Source organism: Stegodyphus dumicola, chromosome 11 (assembly GCF_044657685.1).
Source record: "Stegodyphus dumicola isolate Sdum_Otavi_A_Nest chromosome 11, ASM4465768v1".
NCBI lineage: Eukaryota > Metazoa > Arthropoda > Arachnida > Araneae > Eresidae > Stegodyphus > Stegodyphus dumicola.
The window spans coordinates 129,484,228-129,508,095 of record NC_140778.1 but is presented as its reverse complement, the minus strand read 5'-3'; the positions used below and the strand labels follow the sequence as shown (position 1 = coordinate 129,508,095).

The 23,868-nt window shown below is 35.2% G+C and overlaps 1 long non-coding RNA gene across 1 annotated transcript in view; it reads left to right on the top strand.

The window, feature by feature from the left end:
* Nucleotides 1-23,309, top strand: part of LOC146994380 (uncharacterized) — a 157,999-nt gene extending 134,690 nt beyond the window's left edge. The window contains exon 3 of the long non-coding RNA XR_015043866.1: nucleotides 22,614-23,309. This is a non-coding gene — a long non-coding RNA (uncharacterized LOC146994380). The remainder of the gene's footprint in view (nucleotides 1-22,613) is intronic.
* The last annotated feature ends 559 nt before the right edge of the window (nucleotides 23,310-23,868 follow it).

Below are 23,868 nucleotides of genomic sequence, written 5' to 3'. Positions count from 1 at the left end.
TGATGTTTAACTTTTAAATTTAATATTTGTGCTATTGGGTAGCAAATGAAATGGCTGAAAAACAATAAATGAAGTTCTTAAAAATATTATTTCTGCTTTTTAACCTGATTTATTTAAATAAAAATGATTTAAATCAAGAGATGTCTAATTATGAATATTAAAAATTTTCATCAAATGACACTAGCTGCGGGTCTAGTTTTCAAAGAAATAATGCAGTAAATAAATATATATATGTAATAATAAAATTCTATAATCAAGAATACACTTAAAATTCTAACTGTATGTTCTTATCATTTTTAATGGCGACGTTCTCTTATTTGAAAGTACGTGGAATTAAATCCACAGCCCCGTAGTCAAGTTGTTTTTCCCGCCTTTTCTACACGTACAGTTATAGAATGTTCTGGAAATATTTAAAGCGAACTGGATTGGCTGACGAGGCTGACGTCGTTTCTTGGAAGCTCCGCCTTTCCAGAGGCTATAAAAGGATTCGGAAAAGAATATCGGGGCTTTTCTTTAATGTCACGATGCAGTAAACTTCATACAAAAAGTTATTAGTAATTCTTTTTTATTTATTCCGGATACCTGATTTTTGTAACTGCTATTTCTCCTGAATAATAATAAATGGATCCTGTTTTTTAAACTTATCGTCTGATAATTTAAGCTAAGACTACATCTATATTTCTTCAACGATCTATTTATTTTGATCAAAAGCTGATACATCATATATATATATATCTATATATATATATGGCAACCGCTAACACTCTCTGGGGAATGAAAAGATATGATGTTTTTAAATATTTAATGATTTTGCTCTTGAATTTTATCTGGCGTAATTACGAAGAAAGAGTTGCTTAATAATAACGCTAAAAAGAAAAAATATATATATGGTTAGTAGAAGTGAGTTCAACAGCAAATTGGTAACTGCAATGCTCAGAAAGTGCATAAAAAGCTTAACAAATTCTCTGGCGTCACGTTAAAATCTGAATTCTTTCGCATTTCCTTCTTTCCTTTCTTTTCATTTAACCCTTTCGCCGTCCTCTCCTGTCCGCGAAAATTTCCCTCAGCGGCCGTGTGTTTCTCGTAGCGTGTAATGTTGTTTTCTCTGTACATCATAACTTTCAATACATGACTTTCGTAGTGGATGAATGTCAATGAATATAAAGTAAAATTATAAGGCAATAAAGCATAATGGAAAAATAATAATATCTCTGCTTATTTCTAACAGCAGGATAATTTAGACACAATAACACGCCGAATAAATACTAATTCAGAAGTCAAACAACAAAAATCAGCGTTATATTTACAAAATTTTCACAGAATTTCACTGTGAAAATTTTGTAAATATAACGCTTATTTTTGTTGTTTGACTTCTGAATTAGCAGGATAATTTGATAACATCTGATTCAGGCAGTCCACTCCTCCCATTTTGTTGTTGTAATCTTTTACAATTATTGGTTTTTTACAGTTCTTTTCCGTGTTCCAACATCAATCATCGAGTTATTATGGACTGTACTCATCAAACGTATATCCTTCTTGTCTTTCCAAGTCACAATTTCATTTTTTCTCTTTTTCTGCTGAGTAGACGTTGAAGATCTCTCACTGTCTTGTATCTTATGTAAAATGGAGCGAATATTCATAAAACCCGTGGGGAAATTTAATTGTAAATAGAATGCCTGACTATTGTTGCCCTCTAGGAGGTATTAGAACAAACAAAAATAAAAACTCAAACAAGTAAACATTTAGAAAGTGTTTTAAACGTTTAAAAGTTTTAAAATGTAGAAGAACGCTTGAGGCGCGTTACGGCCGCCGTGCGGAAGTTTCACTTAAACGTGCTAGACACGTTACGGACGGCGAAGAGGTTAAGTCAATCATGTTAAAAATTTTTTTTTAAATAATATTGTTGAGTTTTTCTTTTCTGACTCTAGTTGTTACGTTACTTTCTTCCTTCACCTTCTTACAGGTTTCGTATGGATTGCAGTGAATAATAACAACACTACTTGATGAAATATTGAAACACACTTTATTTAGCCAGTATTAATCAGGACAGCTCCAAAGTCACTTTTTACAGTCATCGAGGATCTACTATAAACACGCTGGAACAATCTGCGACACAGCCTTCACACTGTCAGGCAATAACGGTGGACACAGCTTCCTGCAAAGCACCCGACTCTGCTTTCCGGAGTACAGATCCCGACTCTGCTTGGCCTTTCTCGGTACTCCACGTACTCTCGAGACTCTCCCCGCTACAACTCGCGATGCACTCGACGACACACGAGCACAGCTCCCGACTCTTCGGTTCAGTCGTTCCCGGAGCTCAACTGGACGATGCACTAACCGCGATACACTACGAGACTCTTTCGGTGCACTCGACGACCCACTGGGCACTCGCTGCCCGGCTGTCAACTCGATCGACTCCGCAGGAATTGACTCGCTAGACGAGACACCAACTGGATACTAACTAACTCGCAGTCTAGACGAGGCACACACACTAACAGACTGCGGACCAGCAGGGTTTATATAGCTTTTTGCTGGTGGGCGAGAACATTCTAGGCTAAACCGGTAAGAATTCGTTCCAAATGGTTCTCCATCAGTCCATGGCATATTGCCAATTTTGTGGCCAAATGGGCAATTTTTCACCAAATGTGGCAACCCTGCCGTCATTGCATTTTTATGGCAATCCTAAAACTGCTTTGCGGGGAACCCATCGCACCGCGCCTTGACATTTCGGAACAATATTTTTGAGATGCATGTGTTGTTTTTAAATAGCTTAGTTTTTCAATTAATAACAGACAAATTAAATTCGAAAGAATACTATATTACGTTATTCCGAATGGTAACAAACTCAAATAAAAAGTGAAACAACTCAATATTGTATTTCGAGACTAATAATCCCTTTAAGGCTAATAATAAATCAGTGGTAGCCAATTTCTATACCGTCGAGTACCAATTTAAATTGTGTCTATGAGACGCCCAAAATGTTTAGCAAATATTTAGAACTAGAACTTGGAATAGTAAAATCATTAGTTATTTGACGACATTTATGGCATTCATATCAAATCATCTTTTTACGAATTTAGTCTCCAGATTGTTAGAAGTGTGAAATGCATAAAAATTTGGAAGCTCGGCCAGTAGTAACGCATTTTTTAAAATTTCCGCGGTCCAATGAACCTGACGGGTATGTGACCAGCAGTTTCCAATTGGCCATCACTGCAGTAAGGCTTACAGTAAAAATTAAACTCAGTTTTGCAAATATTTATTGTTTATGCAAGAGAAACAATGTAAAATTTTAAAATGTACTGTATTCGTGGCTTTGTAGTAATTGATGATAACACTTGTTGAAGAATCAAAACAAAATTGCCAGTAATACACAGGACAGTTCCAGGAAGCATAATGGCAAACCGCACATTGAGTTGATCATTGTTAAACGAATTTCGTTTACTGCGCATGTCCAAAAGAGAATTTGGCGCAGTTACGACTATGGCGCAATTTTAAAAGAAGATAAATACGGTATATGGTTGATATTGTGTTATCTTGGGCGTAAACAGTTCGAGGTTTTAAGTTGATTCATTACTTGGAGTGTAAATGTCAATTGTAAACTACGCAAATTTTCTTTTAAAAAGGATTACAAAACAGGAAACATTAAAAGATATATTAGGTGATTATACTTCTGAGGAATAAAAAAAATTGAGTATTTACCATACGTTACATTCATATATACTTTAACAAATTACGGATTAAATATAGTTTAAATTACTGAATTAAAGGTCAAAGAAATTATTGTAAATAAATGAAATAGACTGCTGTAATTGTAAACAGTCGATAAGACCTACATGACGGACAGGCTTGTGTAGGGTTGCTTATGCTTAGTCGCCAGTATTTTCTCCCAGGCCAGCGGTACACCACTGAGCATGCGCAGTAAGCGAAATTCGTTAACATTGATCAATTCAATGTGCAGTTTGCCATTAAGCTTCCAGGGACGCGTTTACAGTCGTCGAAAAACTACGATAAATGCGCTGAAACAATCAGCAACACAGCCTTCAGGCAATAACGGTAAAGACAGCTTCACGGCAAAACACTAAAGTACAGATCCCGACTCAGTCGAAGAACGCTTATGTAAAGAAGGAAGGATTCCTTATACGTAATGTAAACCAGTTCGCTATTACGCCGCTGGAGACCGGAAGGAAAATTCGCCAAGGAATTTGGCGATGGAAACTCGCGGCGAGAATTTTTCCCTCCGCGATGTGTACAGGAAATTGAGGAACACGTGTTAAGAATAATCGTTCTTTGACTTTTCGCGATAATTTAAACTCGGATTTTCGTACTTTTTTCGCTCAAAATAGCTAATGCATTAATTAATTTACTTGCGCGAAAAAGTATTTTCTTTTCCTTGAAAGTTTAAAGAAATTTAAAAACGATATTCGTTTTATGAACTGTTGATAAACGTGAGCTTTGAACTTCGATTCCGGCTTTGAGCTATGGCGACAGATATTTCGCGCATGCGCATGTGTTTTCCTCTACGTTGGAACGGAGCCACTCATTGTTGCAGAGAAGTTTTCCTTCTTAATATTGCATATTCTTTGGTTCGTCGCTCTCTAGCTAATCTCTGAACTCAAGATACTGTTACTACGCGTCCAGGCAGGGTATATATAGCTTTAACCTACCTTGTAGAACATTCTCGAGAAAATCGTTAAGACTGCGTTCTAGAATGTTCTCACTCCGTCTATGGCATATCGCTGATTTTGTGGCCAAATAGGCGATTTCGCGACAAATCAGGTAACCCTGGATTTAACTGCCACTTTTTTGAACACAGCTGACCACAGCTGGACATTTCGTAACAATACAATCTAGATTGCTTTAATGTTTATATAAAATTCTTCGATACTAAGTGACATAACTCTCCCTTTCGATTTAAATTAACTTCATAGACAAAAATTTAAAAACAATCAAGCAAAATACAAAATTAAGCTAAATGCAACCTTAAATTGACACGCATATTTTATGGATTTCGAGGGTGACTGTTGTAGATCTTTTGGTTTGGTTTGGTGTAGTTGATTAAGGCAAAGCATACTGCCTAAGCGGGGCAATGCTTTCGTGGAGGAGTTTCTAAGCGAATCTGGCTCCTATACACGTTACGCTTGTGGAAAACCACCAAACCGCCCATGCAGCCAGCTCTTTCGTCTGGAATCAAGCCCAGGTAGGAACTACCAGTGTTCAGCGATTTTACCGCTCAGCCGCTGGTAGGCCTAGATATCTAACTTTCATTTTATCTCGCGGAGAATAAAATTGAAATACAGTCTACAGTTTCACAAAAATGAACGAAAGTGTGAAATACAACAGTAATACATACGCTATATTATGTAATGTATTATATATAATACATACGCTATTATAGCAGTCCTATATACAAAATTTCAGCGCTCTCAGACTACTTTTTGTTATGCGAAATACATACATACGTATGTACGTACAGATGGTCACGAAAAAAATCTCTTTTGAATCTGTTTTTGGGGGAGAAAGGTCCTTTATTCTGTCCTTACGTACAGATGTCATGCAAAAACATCGTTCAAATGGATTCGGGAGAGGTCAAAATGGATATTTTCGTTGATATATGTGTTCAAAAGTTTTCGCGATTACAATACTTCCTTCACTTCATACAAGGGGGTAAAAAAGTACTTTCAGTTTTCAGATTTATGTAAAACAATTTACAAATAAGAAATTAATTGCATTTCTTGGAAGATATATATAATATTTGAATTTATTTAAAATAATCTGCATACATTTGTACAAATTAAATTTTTAGCGCGTGAATTAATAGATATTTGATTAAACAAAACGTAATTTTCCATAAAAAATTTGTTCCACTTTTGCTTAATGTTATATATTGCTAAATGTTACATCTATACGTACCGCGGCGATATTGATTAAAATGGCTTCTTGGAGACATCCAAAGACTACCTTAACTTAGAATAATAATAACCAAGATTAATTAATTAATTAACAATAACCAAGAAAATAGTAACAATACTTCTCTTAAAGAGAGAAATTTAGTTACAAAATTCTTCACCAGAGGAAGATCGAGAATGACGAACTGTATTACGTTTGCATATGACGCAACTTCTCAGGCAATGAATGAATGTGACGACGATTGTCATCGCGAAGGCATCAATGAATACGACAGCTGATCTTAGCAGAGCGTGTACTGTGTCAAAACAGCTGGATACGTTTTACATAACTATGTGGAAAATTTTGAGTAAAATATTGAAATGTTTACCACAAGCTGAATCCAGCAGTTGAATTCCAAATGACGTGCAAACTCGACTATATTTAACTGGATATTTACTCGAAGACAGCTCAACAATCGATTGCGTTGAGCAAAAGGTGAATGAGTTCAATGTAAACTGAAGAAATGCATTTAAGCTGAGCGAAATCGAAATATGGTCCAACAAATGTTTTCGCAGTAATGAAAAAATTTTACATGGTGTTGATAACAGTAATACTTAACATGGCTGTCAAAGACGAAATAGACCAACGACCAATGTTTCTTTTACTATTTTACAACTGAGTACATAATTGTTGGGTTGGGAAGAAAGTAATTTCCTTTTGCACAAATTGTTGCCACCAAATATTACAGAAATATACTGTTACGAATTTGGTATTTAAATATATTAGAATTATAATCAAAATTGTTTTATTTACCCCTGCAAGGCAGCGTGTGATAAATTTTAAGAGAAAGTATGCAGGAAAATTAAAAGCATTTTAACATTTAATAAATTAGTAAATAAATATTTAATAAATATACGTTTAATTCGAATAAATGTAATTGACTAATGTGTTAGCTGTAACCGTAATTCCACTCTTTTTGCTTTCCAGAAATCGCTAGAACTGTGTCGTGTGGCCGATTTAAAAAGCCATAAATCCCAGAAAGAGAACATCTCAGTTCAATAGCTTTTGCATTCATTCATACACTGTAAATTATCACCCGAACTTGTGAAGCACTACGATTGACTTGTACATCATATTTTATTTACTCAAGATTTTTATTTTTTTTTCATTTACTTTCTATGTTAGAAACTTTGTAAATATTCGGCGAAGCCAAACTTAGTTTTTACTTAACATCACTTTGATTGAAATTTCATGACTACTCATGTGTATTTTCGCCTGTGCGTTGGTGCTTTAGTTTAAAGCACTTTGAAAATATAGCAAATGTTACTGTTACGATTTCAATGTACTGGTAAAAGATCTCAGTAGCTATAGGCCGGGACTAAATTACGATACTCGATACTCGACTCTCAATTCAGTTGCTTAGTTACTGTTATTGCGAGTTGTTGTTGAGATAAATGTAGTTGTTGATTGTTACGAATTCGCACTGAGATCGAATTAGCTTTCTGTGCGTTTTGGATTGCGTTCTATTGAATGTTTTAATAGTTTAAAATATAGCTACTTATTATATTGTGTGATATTGTGATACTGAACGAATATCTTTAAGAAAAATCCATCGTTTTGTTATATTGCTTATGATAATAATATTTTTTTTAAATTTTTTTATCGGACTTGTGCGTTCAATCTATTACGAATGCGTGCGCACGCAACAATATTTAAAGAAACTAAATAATGAAGAATGTGCATGAATGTTGTTTATCGCATTGTGATAAAACAACGGTACCTAGAGCCATCGAATTTTGAATAACGTACGTCTCCACCCCAATACAAGCATCTGGAAGCCCGATTTTGGAATTTGTTTCATTATCTATTTCATATTTTGTCAGAGATTAAAGAATTTTTAATTAACAAACTGAACAATTTCAAAGCGAGCAATGGCCACACGATACGAAAAAAAAAAAAAAACTTTTCTCCAGCGCGCGAGACTGTGCATCGGAAATTCTAAAGATATGCTGTTTTTAAATGTTTTGTGATATTACTGTGGAATTGAATTTTATAGATTAAGCACGAAGAACATGATATTTAATAAATAATGGCAACACACAAAACGTTAAAAAAGCCCCTTTGGGCGTAATGCAAAATATGAAAACTTTCAGAATTTTTCTTGCAGCTGTCAGTTTACGGTCAGTTTTAACATGTGGTAAGATTGCTGATTGTTGATTCCAACAGATAGAAGGAACTTTCAATTCCAATAACGCAGTAGCTCCATAACATCAATGGAGATCGACTTACAACTAAAACCATTGTCAAACTTAGAACTGGCCCTTACAGAGGATGACAGTTTGACAGAGATGGTAGGAACACTTGCAGGAACTGTGATAACTGGCCGGACACTAAACTGACAACTGCACATATTTTTTGATTGTCTGACCATCCTTGCTGAACTGCTAAAAAATTGGTGGTCTTGTTTAAGAGACCGAAACTCTACGACGATAACAGTTTCCAGATTGTCAGGGCACCTTGCACATGCAAGTATGTTTCAATTTACCTCAGCGCATCAAAATGTTTCCTAACGAACGAATTAGTATAATTCATTGAATCAAAGTTTAGTACGTATTTATTTTAAATATCTCTAAATGAACTCCCGATGCAGTGCTCTTGGAGGAATTGGAGCTGCTGGTCCTAGATAATTTTGCGCTCCGGACAATAACCGAATAGTCTATATAAGGGTAACTGATATGCTTTAGTTTATACAAGATTGAAGGAAGAGAGAAAGGATTTCATGAGATAAAAATATCAAAATTTGATTGTGAAGAATATTGTTGCGTGCCTAAGGGTTCGTTATAAATTATTAGCTTTGTTTAGAATTATATTCAAACGAAAAGGCCTCATCTCTGTTTCAATAATAATGATGTTTCTTTAAGGGTAATTGATATGCTTTAGTGTATACAAAATAGAAGGAAGAGAGAAAGGATTTCAGGAGATAAAAATACCAAAATTGGATTGTGAAGAATATTGTTGCCTGCCTAAGGGTTCGTTATAGACTGAATGTACAAGTGTGATAATAGGTTAAGAAAATTTGTTTTATCAAAATAAACACTTCAAATTTCTAGAATTTTCCGCACAAACATTCGTACAGGTGTCCACAGTATCACACAGTACAATCAGTAGTTACGCTTAAAAACTTTCTGCTTCTCGAAATTACTGGAAAGCAGTACAATGGTGGAAATACAATTACAGCTAACACAGCGGTCAATTACATTTATTCAACTTCAATTCACATTACGGTGTAGAGGGACCGGTCCAAAATGTCACCAAACGGTCTCCAAATTTAGCGACTTTGGCAAGTGTCTTTTAAAATTTGGCGACAAAATAAGTCGCCAAAACCGTTATCAGTTTGACGCCTTTGTTGACGGCTGAAACTTTAAACAAATGTGTTGAATTTTTTATTCCTTGCACAAGGAAACTTTAACTAACTTTATTACAATTTTCTTTCTTTTTTTTTTTTTTTTAAACTTTTCTCTCTTTCCAGTTTACTTTCATTTTACGAATACTTATCCGCCTACGTCTTATTTTGTAACCATCTGTTTTATTCGGTTTTCATTTTTAGGGTTTTACTGCTTATTATTAGTTAGCGTACAAAGACAAAGGAATTCCTGTTGTTGCGTTAATCTTTAATTAAATTCCATACATGTTAGTTTTAATGTACTTTAATTTTATTATTCGTATTACATTAATTAAATATGTAATTAGATTTGCTGAGCATTTTTGCCAGCACATCATTCTGTTTTTTTTATTTTTATAACATCATAAATAATATTATAAAAGAAATTAGAAAGCTGGATTAAAATTTTATTGAGAAGTTGGTTATGATAGCGTGATGTATTTATTTTTATTAATAACTAGCTGTACCCGCCCGGCGTTGCCCGTGCATTTAGAAAATGCAGATAAGTGAATAGCGCAGGAATAGTAGTGTAGGACATGTAGACTATCTCTCTCTCTTCCCCCCCCCCCACACACACAACATTCCCCGTCGATAAAAAGGAACAATATATCCTAACCATGAGCCATCTGTTAAAAAATTAGTTTAAATGAGAACAGACCTCATATTAGCACATGCTAGGAAACCGTAGTCATGTGGTTATAATCATTGGTCTGAAGTATAAAGAAAAGTAAACATAAAAAATTCAAAATCAAAGATAGGAAAGAGTTGAAAGGGAAAGATAGAAAGTACAGTACAGAAAAAATAAAAAGTAACGAAAACATGGATGAAATAAAACATCCTGCTTACAGGAAATTTGGAGTTAAGAACCAATTAAATTTTTAATTTAAGTGTAAGTTAAATTTAGATGACAATGAATTAGAAGAGGAGAGTGTTTGTGTATGTTTGTGGAGCTCGGGCTGGGGTCGCAAGGGCCCCTGACCGATTAATGTCTGTTGGTACGGCAGCACCATTCGGATTATTGCTCATGCTCTCAAGAGAGCACTAAACAATAACATCACTATTTAAAGCATGATAGTCAGAGTTAGTTTGGGAGAGTGGAGAGTGGCAATAATTTTTCGTTAGATTGTCCTTTTCGTTAGAGAGCCTCGGGATAAACTATATTTAATGTTCTTCCATTCGGAGCTAAGATGTGTAGATTATCGGCATTACCAACTCTTGAACAACCCACGTACAGTTGACCATGGGAGAAACACGGCTTACGGAGGTCGAGCCCTACAACTTTGAGAGATTGTCCTTGTGCCTTATTAATGCTCATCGCGAAACTCAAACGAACAGGGAATTGTAGACGCTTAAACTGAAACTGGAGATCGGAAGGGATTATAGGAATTCTTGAAATAAACACATCTTCGCCTGCAGCATGTCCGGTCATGATGGTGGCTTCTATAATATTTGGCATCAGTTTCTTGATAGAAAGTCTTGTTCCATTGCAAAGTGCAGGCGGATCCAGATTCCTGAGGAGAATTATCGGTGCTCCAACCTTCAAGTCCAATATGTGGGAGGGTACTCCAGGTGGCTCTAATTTGTTGAGAAACTCTGTCGTATAGTTGACAGCCTCGTCAATATTGCATGTCGTGTCTATAGATTTGTAAATATGAAGAGTTCCGGGTAAGTTCTGTAAAAGTTCCTTGTTGATAACACTGACGGCTTCGTTTGTTGGGGCAAGAATTGCTCTTTCGCACAGCCATGCGTGATCAGTGAAGTGGTGAATCACATTCGGAAACACAGCCTCTTTCAGTTCTTCTTCAGTAGTCACAATCCTTCCAATGCCTTGCATCGCTACATATCCATCTTCATTTTCTGAAGTAAGGGCTCCATTTCCTAGTTTCAGTAGATTATCTGCAAACTGCTGGGCAGAGGGATCACCGTTGAGATGAACTCGCATGTTAGTCGATAATCTAAGTGTTTGAATGCCATTCCAGATGTAAGAAGATTTTATGCAGGCCTGCATTTCATCTGCCCTCGTTCCACGCGGAATAACTGGTAGCGTCTGTCGAAAATCGCCTGCCAAAACCATTACGACGCCTCCCATTCTGTCATTGTTCCGTCTGAGGTCTTTCATGGTGACATCTAATGCTTCGAATGCGGCTTTGTGGGACATGGTACACTCGTCCCAAACGATGAGCTTGCAATCCTGTAGAACCTTTGCCTTTCCTGAATTCCTTGGGATGTTACACGTTGGAGTCTCTGTGCTTGTCAGATTTAAGGGTAACTTGAACGCCGAGTGAGCAGTCCTACCACCTGTCAAGAGTGTAGCAGCAATGCCGGATGAAGCGACAGCCAGGGCAATCTCATTTCTGTGCCGCACCTTTGCCAAAATAAGGTTGATAAGAAACGTCTTTCCGGTTCCGCCTGGAGCATCCAAAAAGAATATACCCCTTTGCCTATCAAAAACTGCTCTAGTAATCTTGTCAAAGGCTTCTTTTTGATCTTGGACCAATTTAGGCTCATTCTCCTGTATATAAGCTGCGAGCACATCCATGTTATAACTTCGTTCTCTAATTACTTCACTGGAAATGGCAGAATCGCTGTTTTTGTTAGGTTGGGGAAGTCCAAAGCTTTTCAGGTTCAATCCTCCTAGAGATATTATCTTGTTCTCAATGTAGATTAGGGCTCTGTTAAAGATGTCGTCATTGTAGTCCAGGTCCATATTCTGCTGTTGGATCCTTGCTTGATGCAGTATGTCTTCAGACAGGTTCTCCCTGTGGTTCATCCATAACTGTTCAGGGCCCGACATGGAGCACGTTTGAAGCATTACAGCAAACAGATTACGCATCATCTTGGGTGATCGAGATGCAGCTGCTTCTTCTAACGCCGTGTTCCAGTGTTCGTCATTCTCCAGAAGTCCTTGAAGTTGGCAGGCCTCTTTGAAAGTGTTGCAGACTCTTCCTTGAACGGTTCTCAAATCCGTGAATGATGATGGGCCTCTAACTTCATGTAGTAATAGGCGAAGGTGGAAGCATTCGGAGTTGTTGGGATGGACGGTGTAGACACGGCCAAGAGCATCAGTAGACCGGATTCCTGTTTCTTCTGGAACAATTTGTCCTTGTTTACGGCGGTTCCAACTCTTGTTCCTGCTGTTCCATGTGTAGTACTTTGGAATTTGGTTGTAAAGTAAATTGCGAGCAAAGTTATCTTGGGTGCACAGCTTGAAGAAAGATGTGAGCGTTGTTTCCTGGGGTGCCTGGACCCGTTCAGCAGCATTTTCTTCAGTGAAGTACACTCTCTGGCCATTTTCAAGGTGGACGCTTAGATGAACGACTGTGGGATGACGTTCGTGAATTGGAAAGTTGAGTATTCTCCACACTGCTTCATTGCTGCTAATGTATCTTCCCATCTCATATTGATGAATTTCATTCAGTTCATTGGCTCCACTGGTGACATCAAATACAGCCATGTCGGATCCTTTATTGACATACTTGCATACATACTTTATGGACTTGACAGAATTGCAGTACTCAACGTTGATATGTGCGTTAAAAATTTTGGATAGTAGTGGACAGTAAGGAACAATCCAGGCATTGTCCACCGAAACTTCTGATCCTCGTAGATTGATGCTTGCTGTAAAACCTCCATCTGCAGGGCTTCTACGACGATACAGTGGATATCCGTCTTGTCCCGTCTGCGTCTCTTTCAAGAACTGGCGAGGGTATCGCTCTCTTGTCGATTTTTATTTTCCAAACATTTCTTTTTTCGAGGTGGCTGCGGCATATTTCTTCTAAAATCTGAAAAGCAAAAGTTAAGCAACCAACAGAAGAATGATTACAAAAACTGAAGAAAACGCTACAATAAAGAAATCAATTGTTATAATCGAACGTTATTTGAAAATAAATAATAGCAACACGATCAGTGAGTCAAAAAACCATGATAATATTAATTAAGAAACAAAAAGTTTATAAAGTGCAATTCTGAAAAAAAAAAGAAATTAATGTGTCATGAAAACAGCAAACTAAAGCTACAAAAAAGAAATGAATTGTAATTAATCGATTTAATGTATCGTCAAAACAGCAAACTAACGCTAGAATAAAGAAATCAATTGTTACAATCGAACGTTATTTGAAAACAAATAATAATATCAGTGAGTCAAAAAAACCGTGATTAATTAATTATAAATAATTTTTTTAAAATTTTTCTAATTCAAAAATCGAAAATCGGGCTTCGAGGTCTGGTGGCCAGCCCCTTTGTGCTTCCGTATAAAAAATTCCAGGTCCCTGCGTGCCATAGATTTGGCTGGAGAGCTCGGTCAGACAGACAGACAGACAGACTTACACTTGCTTTTATTATTATAGATTATTAAGCTATTTAACCTAAATATTTGGCTGCTGCTCAGAATAGTCGATGATTTTCTTACTCTGTTACGAAATCGTTTGGCTTTTGCAGCAATTTCCTCGTGATCTCGTTCCTATCATTATTTAACACCGATTATTAACATTTTATCAAAAAGTTAGTTATGATAGTGTGATTTATTTATTTTTTATGATAGTGTGATTGATTTATTTTTATTAATAATTATGTCAATATTATTAAGCTATTTAACCTAAATATTTAGTTGCTGCTCAGAATAATCGATAATCTTCTTACTCTGTTACGAAAACATTTGGCTATTATTCAACAATTTCCTTGTCATTTCGTTCCTATAATTATTTAACTACTGGTTTATATAAAAGAATTGTAATCAGAGAACTTAAGATTATCGTCTGACACCTAGAAGAATTTAAAAAATATAAATTATTATGAAAAATTTTAAATGCAAGTGGTTCTATGCTAGTTATGTTAAGTAGCATATATAACTAGAAACACCTTTTAATTCTAGCAAAGCTGAAAATATTCACAGCAGTTATCATTTAGATGTATTATTGTAAATTAAAATTTTTTAAATTACAGTGGTGGCCAAAATGATGGACACTTATGTTTTTGAACTTTGTATGCTTATAGAAAACGTTACGTTTCACAAAATGCAAACTTGTATATATCATTTTAAAGAGAATTTATTACTCTATTCAATACAAAACACAAAATCCAATTATTTGAAATACAAAAAAAAAAGTTAAACGATAATAGTTATCGATGTACATTAGATAGTGATGATTGCAGTGAGTTATCAGTACTTAGTAGGGTACCCGTTATTTTTTATTATAGCTTCACATCGACGTTTCATTGAACTGACAAGAGTTTTAAGCTCTTCTTTCGTTATTACATGATGCCAGGAAACTATTATAGCCTCAATTAGTTTAGTTCCCTTTTATTTGATGGGCGCCTCATTCGGACAAGAGTTTTCAAACGGTGCCACAAATTTTCGATAGGATTGAGGTCAGGACTGTTTCCTGGCCATGACAACAATTTAATGCTCTTTGTACGAAACCACTCTTTCGATATTTTGGCCGTGTGGCAAGGAGCAGAATTCTGCTGAAAAATAAACGAAGCATTGTCGGGAAAGAGATCTCTGATGGAAGGTAGAAGTTTTGGTTCTAGAATAGTGTCAATGTATTTTCTGGCATTCAGTGTCCCATCCATGACATGAAGGCGACCAATACCATCTGCTGACATGCATGACCAAATCATAACACTATAACACTAACTGGGTTCTTCACAGTTGCTTGAATGCAGTCAGGATGTAGCTCTTCTCCTATTCTATGTCTTACATATTTTCGCCCATCACTACCGAATAACGATTTAGTTTCATCACTCCATATAACTTGTGACCACTGATCATCTGTCCAATTAATATGTTGTTTTGCCCACTGTAGTCTTTTTTTTTTTTTTTTTTTTTTTTTCGTTGCTGAAAATTAAGATAAGGCTTTTTTCGTGGAATTCTACCTCTCAGTCCAACATCTGTTAACATTGTCCTGATTGTTCTTGAACTGACAGAAACACCAGCATCATTCAGATGGCCGCTGATGACATTTTTCTATCTTGGAGACATAGTCGTTTTATTCTTCTGTCATCAATAGATATGGTGCACCTTTTCGGCCTTTTCCTTCTTTGTTTTTTATTGAATTTATCTCCTAATATCGTAAACAAAACTTTCGGACACCAGATGTAGTCACTGAACCACCGACCTGTCTTGCAATTTCAGCATAGGAAAGACCACTTTCTCTTAACATAAATATTACATTTCTTTCTAGGTGTCCAATCTACTCTTTTATTTGATGTCATTGCTTCTTGACTAAATATTAAAAATTTTTACAAAAATCCCTACTTGTAATTGCAGTGTATAAGAAACAGGTCCTCCTTCTACAGAACAAAGCAAAATAATGAATTGTTTCAAGTGTAAACATGATGTCAGCTTCTACTGGCAGTTACTAACATTTGATTGGTTCTCAGAACAAGAACAACAGTGATTGGCCAGAAAAGCTAGACATTACAAACCACTTCATAACTGTGTTGTTTATTTATATTTAAGTACATATAACTTTTTTTGTATTGCAAGTAATTGAATTTTGTGTTTTTTATTGAATTCAGTAATAAATTATCTTTAAAATGATATATACAAGTTTGCATTTTGCGAAACGTAACATTTCCCATAAGCATACAAAGTTCAAAAACATAAAAATTTCCAAAAGTGTCCACAATTTTGGCCGCCACTGTATGTATGTTAGATACATTATTTTTAAAAAATACTTAAATTATTTAGAACGTATGCGTGTTTCTTGAAATATGTCGAACAAATTAAGGCAAAATATTAAAAGTAAATAAATACAGGTATAAAATACCAAGCATATTTTGGTTATTAAAATCAAGGAACTACCTTTTTCGTAAATTTAGGCTTCTCAGTGAAACCTTGCGCCGGCCAGAGGGTTAATTTCTGAAAACAAAAGGCGCAGGAGCATTCATGGCAATCAGGAAGTTATAAATTTGGTTGGCTTTGTACGATTTCTATTTGACCAGCATAATTCTCAAATAATAATAATCAATTAAAACAAATATAAAGCCTTTATTATTTTAGCTCTTTAAGTTAAAATGTATAGATAGATAAGAGCATATAAATCAACGATAAAATGACATGATGTTAGAGATAAAGATTTTTGCCTGCATAAATATCATTCCATTTCTTTTGATATATCTACAACCTCAGATTCAAGCCTAAAATTTTAATATCAATGTTTCTATTCTTACTTTGAAGCTCAGTCTTACATCGAAATAATTAAAATTTTTAAATTTTGGGAATATGTTTGTTGATTAAAATGAATATCCTTTCATTTATAGCTTGAACGTTTTATGTGAGGCAATGCCTAAATAGAACATTACATTTTCTATTGCTTTATTACTTCTTTAGTTTGTGGATATTGCTCATAAAACATTGTAGTAATAAAATTTGTACTTCCATCTTCATAAATTTTTATAACTTTATATAAGGTATTCTCCCGCCTTCTTAGTATGCCTTCGTGGTGTGGTGGTCTGCACGCTGGGCGCGTATTCCAAAGGTCCGCGGTTGGATTCCCGGCTAAGGCGTTGCTCATTTTTCATCTTGCCTGCTGCCAAAAATACCTAATTTCTCTACAGTGGCGCCCGAACTAAAAGGGCTGTGGATGATGATTCTCCACAACCAGGATTTGGTGATTGTGTCCGCTAAAAACCCCAGTCGCCCTTTAAAAGGGGTAGTATATAAGGTATTTTTTCCACCTTCCTGGCGTGCCTTCGTGGTGTTGTGGTCTGCACGCTGGGCGCTTATTCCAGAGGTCCGTGGTTCGATTCCCGGCGAAGACGTTGCTCATTTGTCACTTCTCCTGCTTCCAAAGATTAACATAATGTCTCTACAAGTTAATGTGATAAATCTGCCATAAAATGACTGAAAACAGGAAAGGCGACCTACCAGAGCCCACCGGAATTGAGGATTCGGTGAATAATACGAAAAATAGTTTTCCTGTTAAAAAATTATCAGTCTTCGATCATCGAAAGTATTCGAAATTTAGCGAAAATTTTAATATAAAACAGAAAAGAAATAATTGTATCAGACACATTCAGGGTTTTAGCATGTTGATTATATTAATGAAAACCTTTGTTTTTGAGGCTAATGAGCTTTACCATTAAAATTAATTTACTTTGATTTACTGTATTAATTCATATTAATTTACTTTAATTTACTGTATTAATTCATATTAATTCACTTTGATTTACTGTATTAATTCATATTAATTTACTTTAATTTGCTATTTTAATTTCATTTATTGTCGCCCAGATGATACAGTGGTTAGGAAAGCGGACTAAGGTACCGAAGGTCCCGGGTTCAAATCCCAGAGAAAACATGGATGTTTGTAAATGTATAGTGTCGGTGTGGTGTGGCGGCACCCTAAATATGCGGCGAGTCGAACGTCCTCTCGTGTGGATTGGTGGAAGGAGAGAGGGATGGGAAACCACCGGATTCCCCCCCCGGGGTGCTCTCTCTCAAAACTGTGGGGGGGGATAGAAGTCTAACCTCTCTTTGGAGTAGGCTGTGACAACCATTGTTCCATGTAATGTGGACAAGGCAAGAACGAAAACAACAATTTAATTTATTTCAGTTTACTAAACTAATAATTTACCATGAAAAGTATGTACCTTTGAACATGTTACAAATAATTTTTCCTTCAGTCAAGTAAATCTCTCACTTATATCTTACCTTTCGACACTTAGTAATTTTACTTCTAAATAAACCCCAAAATGGGCATTTTATGATAAGATTTATTTTTTTTATAAAAGGGTAAAAATTTTGGTTTCTTTTTTCCTTTAATAAAAGTTCGACGGCTGATTAAAGCAGCTTTCATAAGCACATAGAAATCCTTTGACGTTCCAGGCCGTGCAATAGTTGACTATAATTCTTTCTTAAATTAGAAGTTTATTTTATTTCCATCATCACTAATCTTTTTCACAAGCATCTGCTGAATTCTAGAAGTTCAAAGTTGAAATTTGAGAGACCATCTATTGATCCTTTAGATATTGGTCAATCTGTTTGTCTATAAAATGTAAACTATCGATAGTTTCGTAATCTAGGAATTTCATATGCTTGCGCAATAGCAGAAGCTTTTAGTTTCAGTAAATTAAATTAGCTTCAACGTCATTTTTCAAATGTGTTTCATCACATGGCTCTCTATAGATTAATTCGACAATTTGCTCTGACTCAGATACTCCTGGAGTCAGAAATCTGCGGATGATTTTTCGGACGAAAGTTCTAGTTGCTAATTAATTTCATTATGAGAAAAAGTTATCAGGAGTATTAAAGGTATCAGGAGTAAAGATAAAGTAATAAAGGTATCAGGAGTAAAGATAAAGTAATAAAGGTATCAGGAGTATTAAATCTAGGGGTCCGATGAGAGTGAATCTTACTCGTACCTATAAAGCTGAAGGAGCTCTGTACTAATTTACATATGCATTAAACAGGGCTAGTTGCTGTTAATTTATATATAAAAAAAAGAATATTAGCAGATTTTGCTTTTAAATCAAAGACCAGTTGTCTAAAATTTGTTCAGTTGTCTCAAAATCGTCTTTTAAAACCAGTTGTCAAAAGCATAACATGTGGTACGACAATAACCCTGACACATATACATGGGTTAAGTGTGGAATTCCTCTCGAATACGTATATTTACGTAATAGGTGCCGTTCAATTTGATCACGGCTATTTTGACGTGACTATTTTGATCATATTAGCCGCTTTTCAGTGGGGCTATTTTGATAATATTAATCGAACGATAACATTAAACGACAAAAAAATCGTCCTTCAAATTATCTATAGAATTTAACTAGTTTAATGTAAATAAAAAAACGAAAAGTCTGAAAGGTTTTAAATTTTAATGGTCGCCCAAAAGGGTTTGTTTACTTGACGTCACTTATTATTATGTTTGTGTTACTTAAGACACAATAACACGCCGAACAAATATTAATTTAGAAGTCAAACAACAAAAATCAGTATTATATTTTCAAATTTTCACAGGACTAGTTTCGATGGTTTTATCGAACCCTCATCCTCAGCTGCAAATGCACAAATGAATATAAGATAAGATATAATGATTAGATAAGAAAGCTTGGACAGGAGATAAGCTACTGGCGCCATCTGTTGATGAAAACAGAACTAAAACATAATTTCTTTAAAGGCTGAAGGCAAATCAGATGGATTGGAATTAGGGTAGTTCACTAGAATAGAAAGATTTTTTTTGAATGTGAAATCGTATTATGGGTTCCGATTTCTAAAAATCCTTCACCTTAGGACCTGTCAAAAATAAAAACTGCTATCAAATCTTCACAGATCCTTTCAAACAACGTAAAACATTCGCTTATCCCATCTGTTGCGAATTGTGCCAGATTATATGCTCTTCCCAAAATTCATAAAAGTGCTATTCCTTTCCGCCCTATTGGCCCACCAGCGGCCGAGCGGTAAAGTCGCTTAACACTGGTACTTCGGTCCGAGGTTCGAATCCCGCGAACGGGCTGGCTGCATGGGCGTTTTCATGGTTTTTCCCATGTGTAATGTGTATACGAACCAGTTTCGCTTAGAAAGTCCTCCACGAAGGCATCCCTCCCCTTAGGCAGATAACCCTAGTGTTCTTTGCCATAATTAAATACACAGCTTTCCGCCCTATTGTATCAAATTTAGTTACTGCCTCGTATTCGTTAGCTAAATATTTAGTTTCTAGATTTTCAACTCTATTAAACAATAACATTTACACCATATAAAATTCAATAGATTTTGTTAAAAAGGTTAAAAACATTTCTCCTAGAAATTTACGCATGGTTTCTTTTGATGTAAAATCAATTTTCATCAATGTTCCAGTGGAGGGTGCATTAAGATGTCTAGAATCCAGACTTCGCGAATTTCATTTCTCTTGCATCGAAATTGATGAGCTAATTTCTATCATTCAACTCTATTTGAAACAAACGCATTTTGTTTACCAAAATAAGTATTACAAGCAAACTGAAGGATTAGCCATGGGAAGCCCCCTCAGTCCTATCCTGGCTGATATCTACATGCAAAGGAATTTTACGCGGTGTAAGCGCCAAGAATAGGATATTTGATAAATGAATTAAACACAGAAAACGTTAATAATAAAACGATAAAAAAAATTTTGTAAAGCCACCTTAGTATGAAAACTGAACATTGATTTGACGAACTCTGAAAAGCCTGATAAAAACAACAGAAAAATATATTACACTTTAAACCCTGAATCAGGAATTCTAAACACATACTTCTAATGCTACTTTTAAAATTTTTGTAATTTTGCTGTTTAATTGTATATAACGTTAAGCGCGAAGAAAACTGATGCTTAATAATAAAGGTTAAAAGACAAAAAAAAAAAAAAAAAAAAAAAAAAAGTTACTCGAAGTGAGTGTAACAGCACACTGGTAGACTGCGAGCTCATCGACAGTGTAAATAGCCATAACAAACCCTTTTAGGTGACTGTTAAAATCTGAAACCTTTCAGTCTTTTTTTATTGTTGCTGCTGTCTTTATTTCTTAAACACAACGACAGGCAGAACTCGTTTCACATCGGTGGTACGTCCCTAATTCAAAACTGGCTTTATGTGTATGGTAAACGTGAGAAATATGTTCTTCGAGTCCAAATAATATTTTAATTACTTATTAGGAATCCTGTATGATTATTATATTTATATATAAAATTTTTATTTTGAACTAGCGGAAATACCCAAGGCCAGTTAAGTTAGATTGAAAGTAATGCATCTTACAGCAGAGAAAACGATACCAGTGTAATCCTTCTGCTAACGATGCAAAAACGTACGATTCATAGTCATACATTTTTCAATCTGATGCGATATGAAACTCACATAAAAAAATTTCGATAGAAAAATAAGCTAATTCTCTCTCATTATATCAGCAACAATGGCAAGCAGTTTTTAATGGTTTTCGTCTTTCTAATCGAATGGTCGTAAAAGCTCACGTTCTATCCAATATTTCTCCTATATTCAATTTCGATAGAAAAATAAGCTAATTCTCTCTCATTAGATCAGCATCAATGGCAAGAATTTTAATGATTTTCGTCTTTCTAATTGAATGGTCGTAAAAGCTCAAGTTCCATCCAGTATTCCACTTATATTCAATTTTAGTCGATTAAATGTGGCAAAACATTTATCATAATTGATCAGAATGTATAACGGAAACAAACAAACAAACACACAAATAGGCATTCTTTTTTATATGCATATATTTTGTGAAATTTACAAATTTTTGATTAGCAAACTGCACGATTTGAAAGCAAGCAGTAGCAACACTTTTCGAAATAAATCATTTTTATCTGCAACGTTGGAGACCGTTACCACCCGGAGAAATGAGTGCGAAAATTACCGCTTTCAAGATTTTTTAATTAGTATTTCGGCTGATTAAAGCCGTACGAAGCTGTGAATAGTCCAAATGGCTTCCTGCGAATTTTTGGAATCGGGAATAATGTATTTAATGCTTGGCAATGTTATTTTTATTCCATCGTAAAACTTAGAAATTTATTATTAACAAATTCTACGATTTGAAAGCGAGCAGTGGCAACGCTTCTCGAAATAAAGCAGATTTCCATCTCCAGCTTGCGAGAGTGTTGCCACTCGGAAAAATGAGGGCAAAAACGATCGTTTCTCCGAGTTTTTAATTAATATCTCTGATTTTAGCAATTTTTTTTTTTTTTTTTTTTTTTTTAGTCCAAAGGGATTTCAGTCCCGAAGGACTATTGCTTTCGTTTTGGCATTTTGCGTCGGACTCATAAACGTCGGTTCACTTTTCAAACTGTTGCCACAAAATGTTAGAGTCCTGCATTATATTTGAAGAAATTAAATAATGAAAAATCTGCATAAATGATTGTCTATTTCTCGCATTGTGATAAAACAATGGTACATAGAGCCATCGAATTTTGAATGACGAAATCCTACTGCGAATATGGGCATCTGAAATCCCAAATTTGGAATTTGTTTTATTATAGATTTTATATTTTGTAAAACTTTAACGAATTTTTGATTTACAAACTCAATGCTTTAAAAGCGAGAAATGGCAACGTTATATAGAAAAAAAATACTTTTATCTCCAGCTCGCGAGACTGTGTATATCGGAAATTCTAAAGATATGCTTAATTTAACATTATTTTGCGATATTGCTCTTGAACTGAATTTTATGGTTTAAGTGGAAAGAACATGATATTTAATAAATAAACGTAACACTCAAAACGTTAAAAAAACGCCCCTTTGGACGTAATTTAAAATCTGAAACATTTCAGATTTTTATTTATTTATTTATTTTTTTATTATTATTTTTTTTTTTTAAGGTAGACGTTGATCGTTTCCAGGACCTAGAAAAGAATCGTAGAAAGTTTGGTGACGATAGCTATAGTAGTGACTGAGTTATTCAAAGACAAACACGCAAACTTCCTTCTTCATGTATATAGATTGATGCAAAAATAGAGAGTAAATATTAAAAATATTATTTTTATCCATATCCGAGAGCGAATTACAATTTATATAGCGGGATTTCACAGGGATTATTGAAGAGTGGCACTTCGACTTTTCTTCCCGCCATTGACAGAATAGCTGGTGCACTGGGTTTGCTCTAGAGCCAACATGGTCCTGGCTGAAGCTAAACCAAGGAAGAGACTGCGGGTAAAGGTCATGCATTGATTGAAGAAGAAGCATACGGATCATCAGCAGATACAGCGAGAACATTAATTTCTCTGCCTCGTTGAAACAAGTGGAGAACCCTCTGAAGCTCTTTCCTTTCCTTTCAATATAAATTTGATAATACGACTGAGAAGATAAAGCTTCGTTTAGACTTTTATATATAGAGACTTTTATATTTTAACAGCAAAATCAGATTTTTGACGTCGGTGATTCTACATTCTTCAGCTAGAATTTTAGCATGAGTAGGGATTTTTTCTTTTGCATTTTGGACTCAGGCAAATGAGTATAATAACGCATGAATAATTAAATAATAATAATTGTAAATGTATATAAGGATGAATAAACGATAAAAATAAAATATTTCTTCTATGAATGTTTATACACATCCATGCGTGTAACATTAACAATATTTAAATCAAAATTCTAAGTTTAATTTGCAATAATTCCTTTACGTATCCTTTTAATTCGGGTATTTCCTCTTTCCGTTCTAACAAAAGTACAGTAGAACTCCAATTATCCAAAGGGCCCACCAGCGGCCGAGCGGTAAAGACGCTGAACACTGGTAGTTCGGTCCGAGGTTCGAATCCCGCGAACGGGCTGGCTGCATGGGCGTTTTCGTGGTTTTCCCCATGTGTAACGTGTATACGAGTCAGTTTCCCTTAGAAAGTCATCCACGAAGGCACCCCTCCCTTTAGGCAGATAGCCCTCGTGTGCTTTGCCATAATTGAATAATCCCAATCCCAATTATCTAAATCAGTTGAACCGGACCCCATTCGGATAATCAAGAATTCGGATAATTAAATTTTTTCCGAAGAAAGGGTCTACGTGCACTTTCATTAATTACTGTACGTTCTTGTATGTTGAAAATGGAAGGAAAAAACTATTTTTTAAAGAAAAAGAGGTTTT